This window comes from Anastrepha obliqua, chromosome 1 (assembly GCF_027943255.1).
Source record: "Anastrepha obliqua isolate idAnaObli1 chromosome 1, idAnaObli1_1.0, whole genome shotgun sequence".
NCBI classification, from domain to species: domain Eukaryota; kingdom Metazoa; phylum Arthropoda; class Insecta; order Diptera; family Tephritidae; genus Anastrepha; species Anastrepha obliqua.
Genome location: NC_072892.1, coordinates 17,173,525 through 17,191,377, shown reverse-complemented (window position 1 = coordinate 17,191,377; position 17,853 = coordinate 17,173,525). Strand labels below are relative to the sequence as shown.

General features: G+C 37.4%; 1 protein-coding gene, 1 non-coding gene and 1 pseudogene across 2 annotated transcripts in view; 1 reads left to right on the top strand and 2 right to left on the bottom strand.

Moving 5' to 3' along the window:
- LOC129236225 (T-complex protein 1 subunit eta) overlaps nt 1-17,853 on the bottom strand; it is a 74,628-nt gene that overhangs the window by 45,678 nt on the left and 11,097 nt on the right. The window lies entirely within an intron of this gene.
- On the top strand, nt 1,897-2,033 carry LOC129236632 (U4atac minor spliceosomal RNA). Its single transcript, XR_008581689.1, has one exon. It is a non-coding gene; the product is annotated as a U4atac minor spliceosomal RNA (small nuclear RNA).
- LOC129236578 (U2 spliceosomal RNA) lies at nt 15,224-15,407 on the bottom strand (annotated as a pseudogene).

The following is a 17,853-nucleotide window of genomic DNA, read 5'->3' as shown; positions in this document are numbered from 1 at the left end:
CAGTCAGCCAAGTCACGTTGATCGCTTACCTAACTACAACGAGTATAAAATACTTGTTTGGATGTCGTTGTTGCTTGGTGCATGCACATGAGTCCCAAGAATGTTTTACGTCCTCACTATTCTCTCGTTTGAGACCAACAACGCTTCTCTGCGTACTTGAGGAGTCGAATTGCATTGAGTGTCAAATTGGTAATGGTTTCCAGTCACGTTGCAGACATTGGTTACAGAATTGCCTAACAACTCTAACGTTGCTTGGCGCGGAATAGACGCGTAAGCAAATTGATTTATTTCTTATGTAAACAGAAGCCCTTTAGGATTGAAATTTCTATAAGCATTCGGTTGGTAATACATAAGTGAGACCATTGGAATGAGTAAATGAATCGAAGAATAAACTTGAAATGTACGTATAGGGTGGTCCAGCTGGCACTTTTGATTTTAACTCTCATTTTTTTCTTATTTTGACAACTAAAATAACGCCCGTGATATGTCAGAAAGACGCTCATGATCTGCAAACTTCTAGCACGAAAATCCTGAGGCTGTAGCCCAAGAATCTTGAGAGCAATGATAATATATGGAACGGTCGCTTGAGCATTGAGAATACGGGCAGCGCTAATTAAGCTTCGGCGCTTAGCATGCGTTGGCATCACGCGGGTGATGCAGACCTGTTCTACAGGTGCGATGGAGGTGATGCTTTAGCTGACACCGCACAGCAATCAGCCAAGCGTACCCTGTTGAATTGGTTGGAGGAAAAGTGATGCCATCTAAAAACATGGAATTGCTGTGGGTGTAGCTCCCACTTACCCATCTACTCAGAGTTGATATCACTAAAGACATCAAATTCAAAAAGAAGTTCAGAATTGAACTGGACGATAAGTTAAACTGGAGTAGAGTTGCATTTGAAAGGAAGCTCCAGGAGTGTACCTTGAGCTGGTACACAGATGGGTCGAAGACACCAGAAGGCATAAGCGCTGGAATATATGACGCCATAATCAAGCTTTCTATGCCGATGTCTAGTTTTCCAAGCGGAGATGTATGCCATATGTCTATGTGCAGAAATAAACTTACATAGAAATTTCCGGAATGAGCAAATTGCCATTCTGAGCAACAGTCAGGCGGCACTCAAGGTGCTATCATCCTCATCTTCTGAGACTAAGTCCTCACTGGCCCTTGAGGGTATCGAGAAACTGAATTTACTAGGAACGTAGTAGCGGACGCATTGCAGCGAGAGGCTGCGGCCTCGCCATTAATAGGACCCGTGCTATGGGACAACACACCATGAAGGAAAAGTCTGGGAGTGAAGAGCTAAGGTTAAGGGATGTTTGCTGGCACCAAACTATGGGGCTACGCCAGGCGAAATCCATAATGGGAGGGTACAAACAAAAGAGGTTTAAAACACTTGTAACCCTACCCAAGGATGAACTGAGAGTACTCACGGGCATTCTCACAGGCCACTGCAAACTACTCTTCACAATGAATTTTATAATTATTTAATCTTTCAGTCGAAACTGCTACAAATATTTTTCTAAACTTCAAAGTATATAGTTGGATTTTGAAATATTTGATTTTAAACTGATTTGCAATTTTTTCTTATTTACGCTTCCTAAAAATCGGTTTAATATTCTATAAAAACCTCATTAATTTCCCTTTAGAAAACCCACCCTTTAGTTGATTCATTTCAATTACATCCTTTATCCTTTTTATAATTTCAGCAAAGTTGCTAAAGTGGAAAAACTAGTTTTTGCAACAAAATTGCAATTTTTTTTAATTAGTGCGTTTAACTTTCACGATCTCCTCGCAAACCTTTTTCATCGCCACAGTCAAGTCAATGCCTGCCGCAGCAATTCTCAACTGTTTTGTAGCGGCGGAAGTATAAGCGTTCAGTTGCTGCCACAATCGATCTTCCTTGTCGTGGGGAGCAGAATATCCAATGAACGTCTAGTGAGGGTATTTTTGCTGACACCATTACAAATATATTCCCCGTTCGACGTGTTCTGCACGCTGTGTAGTAGCGTTCGTTCGGAATTTTTGGAAATCCCTCTTACTTTATAGAGGGTTTAATGAATAAATTGCATTAGTTAATGACGAAGGTGTGTGCGTATGTGTTGGTGTGAGTGCAGGCATGTTAATGCGATAAAAGCACGAGGTCGCTTGCACCAATCGAAATTTTCGTAGAAATAGAAAGTAATTGCAATGTGTGATGGCGCGGTCAGTTCGTTAGTTTTTGAAACTGTTTACAGGCACACATTTTGCATGTTTTACGATCTTTTATTATAGTTAATGTTAATGTTATGCAGCAGAGATTGTTACAAACATGCTTTTTGATTTAAATGAACACGTTGCAGTATTTGAATTTCAAATTTTGTTCTATTTTCTCCCAACTCGGTGGTCGTTTGTTTGTGTCTGAGCGTTTCTAATTTTTTTGTTTTTCTTTTTTTTCAAAAGTGAAGGCAGACAGCGCACACAAGTAAGAATGAGACACGATACAGAGGGTATGCTTGTAGTGGCTGATTGTGGATTTGCAACGTGCAACGTGACTTTAATTAAAACCAATTTGCATTGCGCAACATTCGTTTTTTATTGTAGACGGCAAAAACAAAAACAAAAAATTAAGTAAAATTGATGACAAACAAAACAAAAAAATTTCAGACAATTAGACGCGGCAGGGATAGAGATAATTTAGATTGCATATGTAATAATTATGTGTGTACGAATGCCTGTTGGACGAAAGCGTAAACAAAATTAGCAAATTGTGTTCGGTTTTTGGTACATTCCTTTTGTCCACCCAGCATAACCAATGACTTTTTATACGCAATGTTGCCAGATTCGCAGTTTTAACGGTAAATTACAGTTTCTTTTTCCAAAATTTAAGATTTGACGAATAAATTAAAATAAATGGTTTTCCAATAACAAGTGTTATCTATCGCTATCGAGAGATGATTAACGATTTTTTATGGCCGGCATTGGAGGGTATTGATCTGGACAAAGTTTATTTTCAACAAGACAGCGCTACGTGCAACACAAGCAACGAAACCATTGATCTTTTACGGGAAAAGTTTCCGGACCGTGTTATCTCTCGAAGAGGTGATAACAATTGGCCACCGAGATCTTGTGATTTAACACCTTGTGACTTTTTTCTTTGGGGCCACGTGAAAGAGAAGATCTACGCCAACAGCCCAGGGTCGATTCAAGAGCTCAAAGATGGAATTCGTGAGGCTATCGAGGACGAGGACATAGGGCAGCCACTTTGCAATTCGGTTATGGAAAATTTCATGAAAAGGATATTGTGCTGTAGGCGTGGTCGTGGTGGCCATTTTCCTGATGTTATTTTCCACTATTAACGGCATACCTTCCTCATTATAATGAAATAAACATCCGAATAAAAAATAGCATTTTTCTTTGAATATCAAAATAACACCTCTGTTTGGAAAACCCTTTATCTTTCAATATGAATATCAGTTCAAGATGCGCTAACTACGTCAGATTAATTTTGGTAGTCTAGAATAACTTAATGGCAGATATTGAACTAAATTTTTAAGACAATCAGGCGATGGAGGTGCAGCGTTTTTCGTCTTTTGTCTTAGTTTCAGCTGCACTTTCCACTTAGTCGCCGCAGCAAATGTGCAAAGAATTAATTTAAATAAAACAAAAAGAAATAAAATAGAAATTCCAACACTCTCTGGTATTCTAAGAACAAAGGAAAATTACAAAAAATAATGAAACTCAATTTAAGTTTTCAATTAAAAATGTTTGAATAACATTTAAATCCTCACTCTGACGACATTGGAAAATGTCGCGAAAGTAGCTCGCGGCCATTAGCTGATAATTCGTAGGTCTGTAGTTTGAAGCTGTAATTTTTGTTGTTGTGTAAACTATATTTTTATAAATAATTTTTAAACAAAAACAAATTCAAATTTGTACAATTTTAAAGTGGCTTTTTGTTAAAAATTTCAAAATAAATAAAAAAATAAAAAAATTTTTAATTGCGAAATAAATAAAAAACGTTTTTTTTTTAAGATTCGAATTTTTCGAATAAAAAAAAATTTTTTTTTCCGAATTTTTTTTATTTATTTCGGAATTTTTAACAAAAAGCCACTTTAAAATTGTACAAATTTGAACGAACTACAAAACTGCATACTCAACACTTTTGTTAAAATTCCGACAAATTTGTTGAGTTTATTTAAGTTTTATACGTCCTTGCACATATTGGAACAGTTTGCAGTTCTTGCACCTTGCAATGATTTAGCAAGACATACAAAATCCCCCTATTGTAAACGCCACTGTACATAAATGTGAAACCAATGCAGGCAATTTGTTTATGTACGTAAATCGCATAAACAACATTTCAAATTAGAAGTTTTTGCATTCTCACAATTTACTCCGCAGTTGATGGCTTATCGCGTTCTTCACGCTTGTTGCTTTGGCGCTTGGGGCCCAAGCAATAAATATTGATTAAAACTTGATTTCGAATAACAAGTATATACATAAATATACTGTACATACATATGTATGTACGTATGTATGAATGAATGTATGACCGTATGTGTATACAATATTGCCAAGAAGTCGCGTTTCACTTGACATCAAAAATTTTAGTGCAGATAATTGAACAACAAAGTTGATATTTTAAAAAAGCTATAAACATAGCTTGGACAATAAAATTCTAAATTACAAGATATTAATGTTAAATTAGTTTCAAGGTTAAAAGTTGTAAATGTACGAGGTGAAAAATAATGAATCAGTAGAAGTTTGGTTGCTACTGCTTGCGCTAATCACAAATAATTCGTACGATTTCTTCTCATATGCAGCCTATTGCAGATATATGTACATATGTCTAACCACACCACAATTTCTTTTTTGTATAAAAATATAATTTACACTACAACAAAAATCATATAACCCGAAGTTTCAAACTTTGGACAAAATTTTTCAAAAATTTCATAACAACTTTCAACTTTTTAAACAACGTTTTCTTTGAAATTTGTTTTGGGTATCAGTATGCATTTTAGCATAGTAATGTGCAAGTTTCTAGTGGTTGAAAAATATATGTATTTGATTTATGGCGTGTCTTTCTTAATATCACAACTCCCGCAGACTCTTTTTTTCAATAGTTCCGAACCAGTGTTAAATTTGAAGAATTACCAACTTGCGTGGTTAATTGCTTCATCGGATATTACAACTCTGAGGGCGAAATATTTCTTTATCTTCCTTCTAAAGTGCTAAAGAAGGTAAATCGGCCTGCGAAATTGCCAAAATATTAAAAATCGGTGAAAGGTCAGTGGAAAAAATAATACAAATATAATAAATAATGAGCATCTTGATGCAGTTCCATAAATGCAGGAACCTACAGTTTTAAGACGACTCCGAACGGCGAATGGTTTTTTATGAGAAGCTTTCTCAAGGCAGAAATACACTCGGAGATTTGCCATTGCCTCACGAGGGGCGACCGCTCGTAGAAGCAATTATTGTTGTTGTTGTTGTAGCAGTACCTTTTGTCCTGTCAGTGTAGTGTAAATCACAGGTCGACTTCGTCTAGCTCATTTAACGGTAGGCCCCGGAAACTTGCTGTTTTGACAGGTTGGGTTCAGAGGGAGAGGGATGTTAGATGAGTGGGTCTGTTGGGGCATGTGAAAATGTGGTTAGTGTCGTGAGGGGTGCCTTCACATGCCGGACATATTATATGTTTAGTATGTCGGGGTCAATTCTGGATAGGTAGGAGTTTAACCTGCTACAATATCCAGAACGTAATTGCGCCAAGGTTACGTGGGACTCTCGGGGAAGTTGGAGCCCTTCGTCTGCAATGGGTGGTGGTTGGACTCCGATGACGGCATTCGGGAGTTTAAGAAGGTGGTAAGAGTCTCCTGCTGAATGTCGTTAATTATCTGTCTGTACACTGTCCGATCCACTAAATATTTTGTCCTGGATCTCGTCCGCGTAGTTGAGGAGGTGCCTCCTGACGTGCCTAGAAGGCGGCTCAGGCTTAAGCAGGTATCTGCATGGGTGGGGCCTGCGGGTAGCATATAGGTCTCGTCGTATAGATGTTGAAGTAGGGACATCAAAAGGCATCCCTTTGCAGTCCTAATGGCAGTGTTTTCACAAGTCTGTAGCTTCGTTCACTGTGTATGTCGATAGCAACATTTCTTTGTCTTTGCCCCAAGTGCTGCCGGCAAGCGATTTGAGGACCTTGCTGGGATTTTGGACTTTAATGGCAATAGCGATTGTATGCGCTGAGAAGGAGAGCAAACTGTCGAAGGTAACGCCGAAGATTTTGGGTTTGTTAACAGTCGGAATTGGTTTGTCGTCGACTTTTACCTTAAGTTGCAGTTTGACCTCCTTTGTCCAGATGGTGAAGAGGGTCGCCGTGGACTTTGTACACAGAAAAAACTTGATCTATCAATTTGGTATTTTACGCACGGTTATTCAAACCTAAGCACTTCCGAATGCTAGTCACGTACCAACCCATTCGACTACGACGGCCGTCAAATACATATATAGGCAAAAAAATAAACAGAAGGCTGTAGGACAGAGTACTACCTCGGAAGTCAAAAAACGAGTAAATATCTTACAATTTCTTCTTCTTCCGGTCCGGTCCAATCTCTAATGGAGCATAGGGCACCAGTACATTGGGGTGTAAATCCTACTGTCTGGCTCCTAGAAGCGTTTACGGACGTAGCGCAAGTACACATCGCGAGCAATGAACAACATTGTATTCTGCGAGAGCAGGACAGCTGTGTGTAGTGAAATGAGTTGTAGGTGAAAAGAGAGATGCATGGTCGCTGCTGAACCCAATAGCGACGCTAGCGTTAGCTCAGAGGCCGAAAACGGTAGTTGGAGGTGGATAAGGACCAGCTTTCTTTTTGAAGTGAAAACTTCTTTAGAATCGTTGGGAGTGATTTGGGAAAAAGTGAAACGAAAAAAGCGACCAACTTGGCTACGAAGCGTTATATTATATGTTGATATAAACGTAGCGACGAACTAAATAAAAATAACTTTTATTTTTTCTTGTGATTCGAACCAAGAATTTTGAATCGGAAGCTCACATTGCTAGTCGCTCGGCTACCGCGTCATGCTGTAGGTGCTGGCCTAAAAGTTATTTAGTTACGAAGCGTTATATTATATGTTGATATAAACGTAGCGACGAACTAAATAACTTTTAGGCCAGTGCCGACAGCATGGCGCGGTAGCCGAGCGACTAGCAATGTGAGCTTCCGATCCAACATCCTTGGTTCGAATCACAAGAAAAAATTTTTTTTTAAACAGATATTTTATTTTATTTTATGATATGTTTATGAGGAGCTTTTTTTCATGGCAGAAATACACTCGGTGTTTTGCCATTGCCTGCTGAGGGGTGAGCGCTATTAGAAAAATAGTTTTCCTTAATTTTGGTGTTTTCACCGAGATTCGAACTGACGTTCTCTCTGTGAATTCTGAATAGTAGTCACGCACCAACCCATTCGGCTACGGCGTTTGTTTAATTTTACTGATGCAAAAATGAGGAAAAATATATGAATAAAGTTTGCTTACTGTTTACACATTTTCCAAAGGTGACGGAGAACCAAAAAAAAAGTCGATTTTCAAACAAATACGAGTGCATGTGTAATTGTGTTAGAGTTTCGGTCACGCCCCAGCAAAACCTGCGTGCATATGTGTTTGTAACATTAAAAAAAATGTAATTGTGTTAGAGTTTCGGTCACGCAGGTTTTGCTGGGGACGCTCATAATAGCAACCGCGTGTGTATTTTTATATTCGTAAATATTTTCATTTTTAAATATTTACCGCAATTATGCCGAAAAGCAATGCAGAAAAGTGTCGTGAATATCGACAGAAAAAAAAATCAATAAATAGCATCACGGAATTCATTCACGAAAATTTAATAAAGTATACACCAGAAGTATCGCGGATACTTAGAAAAGATTACGATAAAGTTCCAATGATTTTAAGTGGCGATTTTAACGTAAATTTTGCATTAGACACAGCGGTTCCTTCAATTGACTTTCTCAATACAACATTCAATTTAAAAATGTGTAACAATCGCACTGAACCGACAACACGATCAAAAACAACAATTGACGCGGTATTTCAAAGATATGTTGACAACATCGAAACCAAAGCATTTGTATCATATTTTAGCTATCATAAGCCACTCGTATCATTTGTTGAAATTGAAAGCATTGAGGATGAATAATAATAAAATGAAGAAAATAAAATATGAACTTTATAGCAATATTATAATGAATCTATAATTATCCCGCCCCTAATGCTGCTTTCGTCTCATTCTCTCTCAGTTTGTCTTACGGAAGGTTTCACTTCTATCCCGTCTAACCGTTAGACTGGTATTTTTTTTCCTATTTTGAGCTTTTTGAACGTATTTGAAGTCAAGGTTAGGATAGGTACTAAGGTACACCAGGGTCTTTGTGGTTGTGCGCGTTACAAACCCTAGAAGAGGATTACGGGCAAAACAATGATGTCTGGAGTATACAGTAGCGTGCAATAGTGAGCACATGTTAAATCGCCCAACTTTAAAGTCTCTGAAAAAATCTAAATGCACAACTTAATGAAACAAAACTTTCAGCATTTATTCGTTGCTTAATTCTTAAAATAACGGCTTAAAACAAAACAAAAAATACAAATGTAGGAATGAGAAGGAGGCAATAATATAAAAAAAGTGTGGAGCTCGAAAATAGCGTCGTAGTTTTGACTAAACTGTGCAAAACTGAGTAAATACGTACTTTTTTATATTATTGCATCCTTCTCATTCCTACATTTGTATTTTTTGTTTTGTTTTAAGCCGTTATTTTAAGAATTAAGCAACGAATAAATGCTGAAAGTTTTGTTTCATTAAGTTGTGCATTTAGATTTTTTCAGAGACTTTAAAGTTAAATCGCCCAACATGTGCTCACTATTGCACGCTACTGTATAAGGAGGGCAAGTTCCGTAACAAGAATAGAACGCAAGCGTCATGCTTTCCTCCAAAATTTTGCGCCAAACGAAGCTTCAAACAACTTACAATTTACTTTGGGTGTATTTTTTAGTTGATGGTTTTGGATTCTTAAACGACTATAAACATACATACAAACATATTTAATAAATTAAAATTTCGAAAATTGCTGTTTTTATCTGTTTTAACTCAATAAGCCCTTTCTGAATCAAGTCGCTTCTTATTGAGTTCAACATAGGGTAATTTTTACTTTATGTACATGTAAATACAAGGGGAAGTCTAAAATAAATAAGACTGGCGTCATAAATGTTTGTTAGTGCGTTGGAAGTTACATCCCTAGCTGACTTCCAGTGAAAGCTTGGTGACATTCGGTTCAGTGGAAGCGAAGTTATTGCGTCTAAAATGTCAGTATGTTTGTGTCATCGGTACAAAAATGAGTATCGAAGAAGGATCTGATATCAAATTTTGTTTTTAAATCGGTAAAACGTTTACCGAAACATTTGAATTGATGAGAATGGCGATGATTGTCTATCTCGTGTCAGAGTTGATGAGTGGTTTACACGTTTCAGAGATAGTTGTGAGGACATAAATAACAATGAACATACGGGCCGGGCCGCCCAAAATCAGTAATCACCGAAAACTCAATCGAAGTTGTTCGTAAATTTATCAAAAATGAATCGAAATCATCGTTGAAATTCATGGAGTCGGAGTTGAATATCTCCAAAACATCGATTTATCGCATTTTTACTGATAATTTGGGCTTACGAAAGCTCTGAGCACGTTTCATTTCGCACAAGTGAACTGAGGACCAAAAATTGCTCTGAATTTAACATTCGAAAGACCTCATTAAAGAGAGAAGAAAAGACGATAAACTTTCTTTACAACATTGTAATTGGTGACGAAACGAGGTGTTTCCAACATGAACTTGAAACTAAGCGTTAAAGTGCCGAATGGAAGGTCCCAGACCAGCCAGCACCTAAAAAACCGCATTTGGAGAAGTCAAAAATTAAGTCGATGCTCATTTGTTTTTACGATTCCAAGGGAATTGTCCACAAGGAGTTCGTGCCAACGGGCCAAACCGTTAATGCAATTTTCTATCTGGTGTTTTGAAGTATTTGGTCCATGACATTCGTCGAATTCGCCCCTGAATACCGCGAAGGAGGAAGATGACGATTATTGCATGATAATGCACCATCTCATCGATCCACTCTTGTGACTGACTAGAAATCGCATTTTAACCATCAATCACTCACCGTATTCGCTTGACATGGCTCCTTGTGACTTCTGCTTATTCGGAAAATTGCATTTGGCCATGAAAGGAAAACGTTTTGCGTCCGTAGAGGCCATCCAAAAGGCTTGTACCGACATCCTGAAGGACATTTCGGTCAATGACCTGAAACACTCTTTCAAAAAGCTTTTAGATCGCGCAAAATAGTGTATCGAGGCCAAAGTGGACTATTTTGAACAAATAATCTCTAAGTTATCAGAACAAAGCTTCTGTCCTTTCTATTTTAACTCAGTATTTTTTTATTTTGGACGTCACCTTGTATAGGGTGGGCCATGTAAAATTTGCTTTTTGAATCGGCTATAAAAAGAAAACTAATCAATATTTTTTCAAACTTTTTTTTTATTTTGATGATTGAAATTGTCATTTATGAATGAAAAATAATATCGTTCAAATGACTGCCACGACTGGCTTTACAGTAGGCCATTCGATCCACCCAATTTTTAAGCACATTTTCTATTGTTTGGGCTTCAATTTCACGAATGGCAACTTCGATTTCGTGTTTTAAAGCATCAATCGCCTCTGGATGGTTCGCATAGCATTTGTCCTTAACGGCTTGCCACGAAAAATAGCCCAACGGGCTTAAATCACAGCTCCATTTACTGTAACCGCGGAAGAAGAAGAAGACTCACCACTTTGGAAATAGGTTTGCAATATTTCCCAATTTTGTTCAAGCGAATAGCGCCACCAAACCTTTAAGTAAATTATGAACACATTTGACTTGTCATTTGTGTTACCATTCTCAAAAAAATAGGTGGTTCAAAAAGCAAACGCTATATGGCCCACCCTGCATGCCAATATACAGAGAAAACAATTAGTCTTATGTCCATATGTACAGTGTATTTTTTTCTGCCAACCATGTCAACAGAAAAGCAAAAGCAGAATTGTACTGATAAACTCTCTGTATGTTTTTATGTACTTTTAAAGTAGTTGCTTGCGCATGAAGTCATGTTATCATTTAGGGGCTTGAGCTGCTTTGTAACATTTTTTAGTTTCATTTCTAATTATGACAACAACTGCAATAAACACAATTCTAGTATACATTTCCGCACAACAAATGGTGTCAGAAGGCAAAAATTAAAAACAAAAAACACAAATTTGTTTACAAAGCAGTTTTTGCAAAGATGAAAAGAGGTGGCGTTGTCAGCAGATTCTGATAACAAGGCAACATTTGTATAAATACACATACAAATGCAAATGCACAGCTATATTTAGATGAGCCAAAGGGTTTTAGCGACAATAAATTATCTGGATTGGAGCTGAGCGCAAAGGCTAACCGAAGCGTCTTTTGTGGGCCATGCCATTCAAAAGTCAAAACAATGCCGTTGCAAAACGTTGTGAGCCACATTATTTCCCTTCTCTTGCTTTAGCATCGATTCAGTAATTTGCAATCACCAAATATGTACGATCAGTCAGTCAACCTACTTTGACTTTGGCCACTTCAATAGTGCGACTGTACAAAGCAGAACTGCCGATTAACATATTGAATGCATAATTGAAAAGCAGCAACAATGGTGAACTCAAGCGAAATCTGTGCCTGTAGGCAGACATGGGGCAACTCAAATTATTGTAGGAATTATGAAAGTAACGGAAAATGAACGGACATTCGAACGAAAGACATTTATTGCCAAAATAAAATAGGAATTATTTAGAAGAAAATAACAGTACGCCATGTGGCTGCAGTTTGGCAAACCAAATTTGGTCACAGCGGTTGATCGAGCGACAGCAAAGACCAACGGCAAAGAAAAATAATGTCATAAATAATGCAAATTTATGCTAAAAGTCAACACAAATGATGCACAAAGTGGGCGGAAGTCAGCAGCCTTTCGGTTGGACGCGACATATGTACATAAAATAGTAACCAGCATTTGTGATCAACAAAAAAAAATTATTTATATATATATACCTATATATATGGAGGACCTTTGATATAAAAAAGTATACAAACGTATGCATATGCACGTATACAGGGTGTATTTTTAGAGAATTGTTATTCTATGGTACTTGGCAACTGTTGAGTTCAATTTAATATTAGTTAAAATACTTTAATGTTTTTCAACTTTTGTTATTTGTTATAATTTTCTGTGAATTAAGTAGGTTTTGTTTGTAAAGAAATGTGTATAAATACGGAACATTTTGTAAACTAAAGAGAGAAAAAATTGTAATTTTGAATCAGAAGCAACATATTTTAAATTGGGAATTTTTGCCGCAATATCATCGCTACAATAACCAACAGGAATTTGTGTTCATCATTAGTGAGATCCTTCGATCCGGATATTTCATCGCTTCAATCAACTTGGTCCTACCGCAACATTAAGAATTAAGGATTCTCCCTGCAACGAATTTATAGCCGCTTTCAAGATTCTTCCTGCAACATTATTGGTTCTTCCTGCAACATTATTGGTCCTTCCTGCAACATTATTGGTTCTTCCTGCAACATTATTGGTCCTTCCCGCAACATTATTAGTTCTTCCTGCAACACTATTTGTTCTTTCCGCAACAGATTTGTAGCCGCATACAGGATTCTCCCCGCAACAGCAACACTTTTCTAGTGACAGCAAAATTGACAGAAGACAGCTAATTTGCGCTCTATGCATTTTGCCATTTCTCCATAGATGCGAAACTCTCTCATTGTGTATGAGAGGGGGCCACATGAACTCTTTTCATGCAGCATTGCCAGTCCCTGAACAGCTGATAGACGAAATGGCGGGCTGCCAGAAATAAGGCACCAAAAATAACTGACGAAAAACATAATTTATTTTATTAGAACTATCAAATTTGATTGAATGCGATGGGCTTTGCTGTGCTATGTTATCGTAATTTTGAAAATGACGTCAAGTAAGCTGGTACATATTGTGCCCGCGCTCTTGATTGTTTGATTTATACGATGAAGAGGAAAGAAGAACGCTGAGGTACTACGTAAATCCTTTTTTGTAAAGAAGGGAAATGTACAGGCTGTAAAACTAAAATTATCAAAGTGAGCGTAACGCATTGCTTCACAAATGTTGGCAATATATGACTTCAAATATTTCATAACATTTCAAATTGACCATTGAAAGTCGTCAACAATTTAGTGTCGAAAGCTGAAGAAAGGTGCTGGCCCAGAGCCCGCCCTGCCACTCCCTTCTGCAGCCATCAAAGCCACGGTTAGCAAACGGGTTACTTCAACGCCCAAGCGAGTTTGGTAGGCTGAGGGAGGCCTACAGATGATGAAAACTGATGATACCTGTCATGTCCGACCGTCTGCCGCAGATTCTCCTGTTATTAAGCAGAAGGGATTGTAGACAGTTGGTTACACTGATGACGAACCACTTTCTGTGCGTCTGCCCAGCCTTCGTTCGAATCAGGCTTGAAGTCTTTGGCACTGATGTGTTAAGAAGCGACCACCTTAGTGCTTGGACACCACAAGATCTATACTCAGATTTCTTCGGAGGTCGGGTAGATTTAAAGAAAATTAACAAGGAAACCCGAGTCTGCACTCGGACTTAATGTTGTCTAAGTGCTGTACTTGCTAGTTGCCCCGATAAAAAAAAAAACAAAAAACCGTGCTGGTCCGACGCAAGTTTGTTTTGCTTCGCTTTACTTTTAAAGGCCAAATGGTTTTTGTTGTTTTTTTGAGCAACATCAAGTCCTTGGTCGAATATAAATCCCGGTCGCTCCGGTAACGTAGCACCGACTGTCGTGGTAATGAAGGCTAAATAGTAGATATCAACGCTGTTTAGAAAAACCAAAAACAGAAAGCTTAAATATGCATAATCCGTTGAGTTGTATAAATTTAATGATTTGAAACATTTTCCAATTTCTGACTAAGAAAACGTATAAAATATTATTCATTTAGAGGACTTTTGAGCCAAAAAGCATTTAATGATAAGAATCTTTTGATACGTCCGGTTCTTATTTATGGGGCTGAAATCTGGACACTGAAAGTGAATGATATAAACCAGCTATTGCTATTTAAAAGAACCATAATGAGAAAAATCTAGTTTTATTCGGCCTGAAAATGGCACGTACGCATCCGTTACAACAACGAAATTGAAAACCTTATTGGTGGTACAAATGTAATACGTTTTATTAAAGCGTAGTGGATTAGATGGCTTGGCTACATCCTAAGAATGCACAACGAAAGTATACAAAAAAAAAAATACCAGTCTAACGGTTAGACTTGATAGAAGTGAAACCTTCCGTAAAACAAACTGAGAGAGAATAAGACGAAAGCAGCATTAGGAGCGGGATAATTATAGGTTCATTATAATATTGCTATAAAGTTCATATTTTATTTTCTTCATTTTATCATTATTCATCCTCAATGTTTTCAATTTCAACAAATGATACGAGTGGCTTATGATAGATAAAATATGATACAAATGCTTTGGTTTCGATGTTGTCAAAAAAAATACCCAAACGGACCGAAGAAACAGACTTACAAATTTCTTCCATTTTCGTCTACTTGTATTCATATAAAAATTTATGTCTCTCCCACCAAAGCTAAATGTATTAGTATATTTTTTCTTGTATTTATTCAAGGCTGAAATCCAAAAAACTGTTTTCAATAAATAATCAGAAATGTCCTACAATGCAAATTTCAAAAAAAAAAAAATTGTATTTCTTGTGATTCGAACCAAGAATTTTGGATCGGAAGCTCACATTGCTAGCCGTTCGGCAATCGCGCCATACTGTCGGTGTTGGCCTAAAAGTTATTTAGTTTGTCGCTACGTTTATATGTAATTCGTTTCACTTTTTCCCAAATCACTCCCAACGATTCTAAAGAAGTTTTCACTTCAAAAATTAATGTACGAAATATTTATACCGATTCACTTAAACTGACTTTCAGTATCTAAACCAAAAATAGAAAAGCCAAAAAACTGTTTTCAATAAATAATCAGAAATGTCCTACAATGCAAATTTCAAAAAAAAAAAATTCCATTTTCGTCTACATGTATTCATATAAAAATTTATGGCTCTTCCCACCAAAGCTAAATGAATTAGTATATTTTTTCTTGTATTTATTCAAGGCTGAAATCCCGGCGGTACTGCAATACCGGGTCAACCCGTGGCAGAGGCGGAGCAAGCCCATAAAACACTCCGCGCATTTCCAAAAATTAGTTTAACATTTGTTGTCCTCCGATGGAGGATCTATCAGATGTTAAGCTGATAACCACACTACCTAGTCAATACATTTTAAATAATAAACCTAATAAAACTTTTGAGAATTACACGCTCACAAAAATAATTATATCAACATATAATATAACGCTTCGTAACTAAATAACTTTTAGGCCAGCGATGACAGCATGGCGCGGTAGCCGAGCGACTAGCAATGTGAACTTCGGATCCAAAATCCTTGGTTCGAATCACAAGAAAAAATAAAAGTTATTTTTATTTAGTTCGTCGCTACTTTTATATCAACATATAATATAACGCTTCGTAGCCAAGTTGGTCGCTTTTTTCGTTTCACTTTTCCTCAAATCACTCCCAACGATTCTAAAGAAGTTTTCACTTCAAAAAGGTGTTTACTTTGCGTCCAATTGGACGAAGAAAGAGAGACCGACCAAGAAAGAGATGGCTTGAAGACGTCGAAGTAGACTTAAAAGCGATGAGCGTTCGTAAATGGCGAAATGAGCCAAGAGAGAGAGACTGAATTGAAGGAGGATTGTTGATGAATCTACGGTCCACCACAGACTGTGAAGCTAAGAGAGAGAGAGAAAGATTCCTTTTAGTATTTAAATTTAAAAAATCTCTCTTTCGTCAACTTTTGTGATCTGAATGATATATGTCTTTCGACTGAGAAGCGATGTATTTCGAATGTAAAACTAATGGTATCTAAGTTTTCGTGTGACGGCTATTCCGACAATTTCGCTTTGTTGCCAAAGTCCAAAAACTGAGATCATAGGACGCTCTCAACAGAAATGTGAGAATTTCAAATCATATTACATTATCTTTGGGCGTCAAAATTTGAGGACGTACAATCCCTGCTATTCGAAAAACAGTTCGAGATAATCAAAATTATTTTTATGTGCCAATGACTTGAAAAAAAAAAAAAAAAATGTTTTCCCATAAAATCAAACTATGGCAGCCGTCATGCTTTATTTTATTTACTGTTTCTATGCTGCTTACAAAAAAAGCACCCGTTACGTTGAATTTGTAAATGCCAATAGCTTGGCTCGCAAGACCGAAAAGTCGGCAAAGTTATAAACTAAAAAGTCAAAAGCGGCGTTTAAAAATATTGCGATTGCACTGTAAGATCGTGGCCAGGGCATGAAATATGCGCAGAGGCATGCTCTATATTGGAAAAGCTGTGGACGGACGCAAATGGCAGCTGTAAATTGCAAGCAACTGGCCAGCAGAACCGGTTCGTTCTGCCTGATTGCGTTGCACGTTGGAAAATAGTAACCGATTAAGTGGTGGGGTGCGCAATACAGCCGGCAACAACACGAAAATCGTGATAATTAATAGGCTGCCTGTGGTCAAAGTTGGTTATAGTTTATTTTTTACTATCTTGCTAAAGTTGTTGATGACTTTTGTAACGCGCGCATAATTTGATTTGCAATGTTTGAAACCATTAAAAATTTTATGCGATAGCTGAACTATTTTTTGTTTATATAAAATATTAGCAAATTACTGATTCAGTTTCAGACAGCATTTGCGAATCAATATCAGCATATAAAATTACAATTAGTAAGCATACCCCGTTAAAAAACACACGCTTAACAACTGAGTTGACAGACAGAAAAAAAAATAAAGAAAAAAAACGAAAAAACTTCAGCAAAACCGCTTCACAACATGCATACATTTTCGTTTGTTTACGTTGACTGTCTATGTTGCAGTGCCGATCGATGGAAATAGACTTTTCGCCACTGGAAAAAGGCAATCAAAATCGATAAAATCAGCAATGAAAAGATCAAACATTGTCCAGGCAACGGGCAACTAACGGTGGCATCCGCGTGCTGCTACTACGAGGAACTGTGACAGCCAGATAATCAACGGCACAGCAAAGTAACTCGGCAAGGAAAATTGCCAATAATCAAATTGCGCATGCGCACAAATTGCCACAACCACAACGGCGAACAACAAACAAATAGAAAAAGGAAAATTAATAATAATGGCGGAGTTGCACGATAACTGCAGGCGGATACAGCCGCAATGTACACACTGTCGTAGCACTTTAGTTGGACGAAACAGAGGCTATGCGGCGCTGCAATTCTGTGCAAATGTTGCAATTGTGAAAATTAAAGGCTATCTGATGATGATGTTGCGCCGCTATGTTTACGTTTCTACTGCGTATAGGCTAAGAAATTCAAATTTAGAAAGTTGCGAATAAATGATTTCAGCGCTACGACTGACAGCCCACGACAAGAGCGGTTAACACAATTGGCAATAAAATTTGAATAGGCGGCAGCAAAGAAGAGAAACGGTGGCTCGAATCACACACACACATGAACACCAACAAATTGTGGCAAGTATCTTGTTTTGAGCGAGTACAAGTCATGCCTGCAATTTATGCTGATAAAGTGTAACATTTAAGATGCGCCAGAGATAAAAGTGCGGCACAAATGCAATTCGACGCCTAGAGGCAAACGACAAATTTGATTCGCCTATGACTGAAACATTTTCACTTGGTGCAACTTTTAGCTCC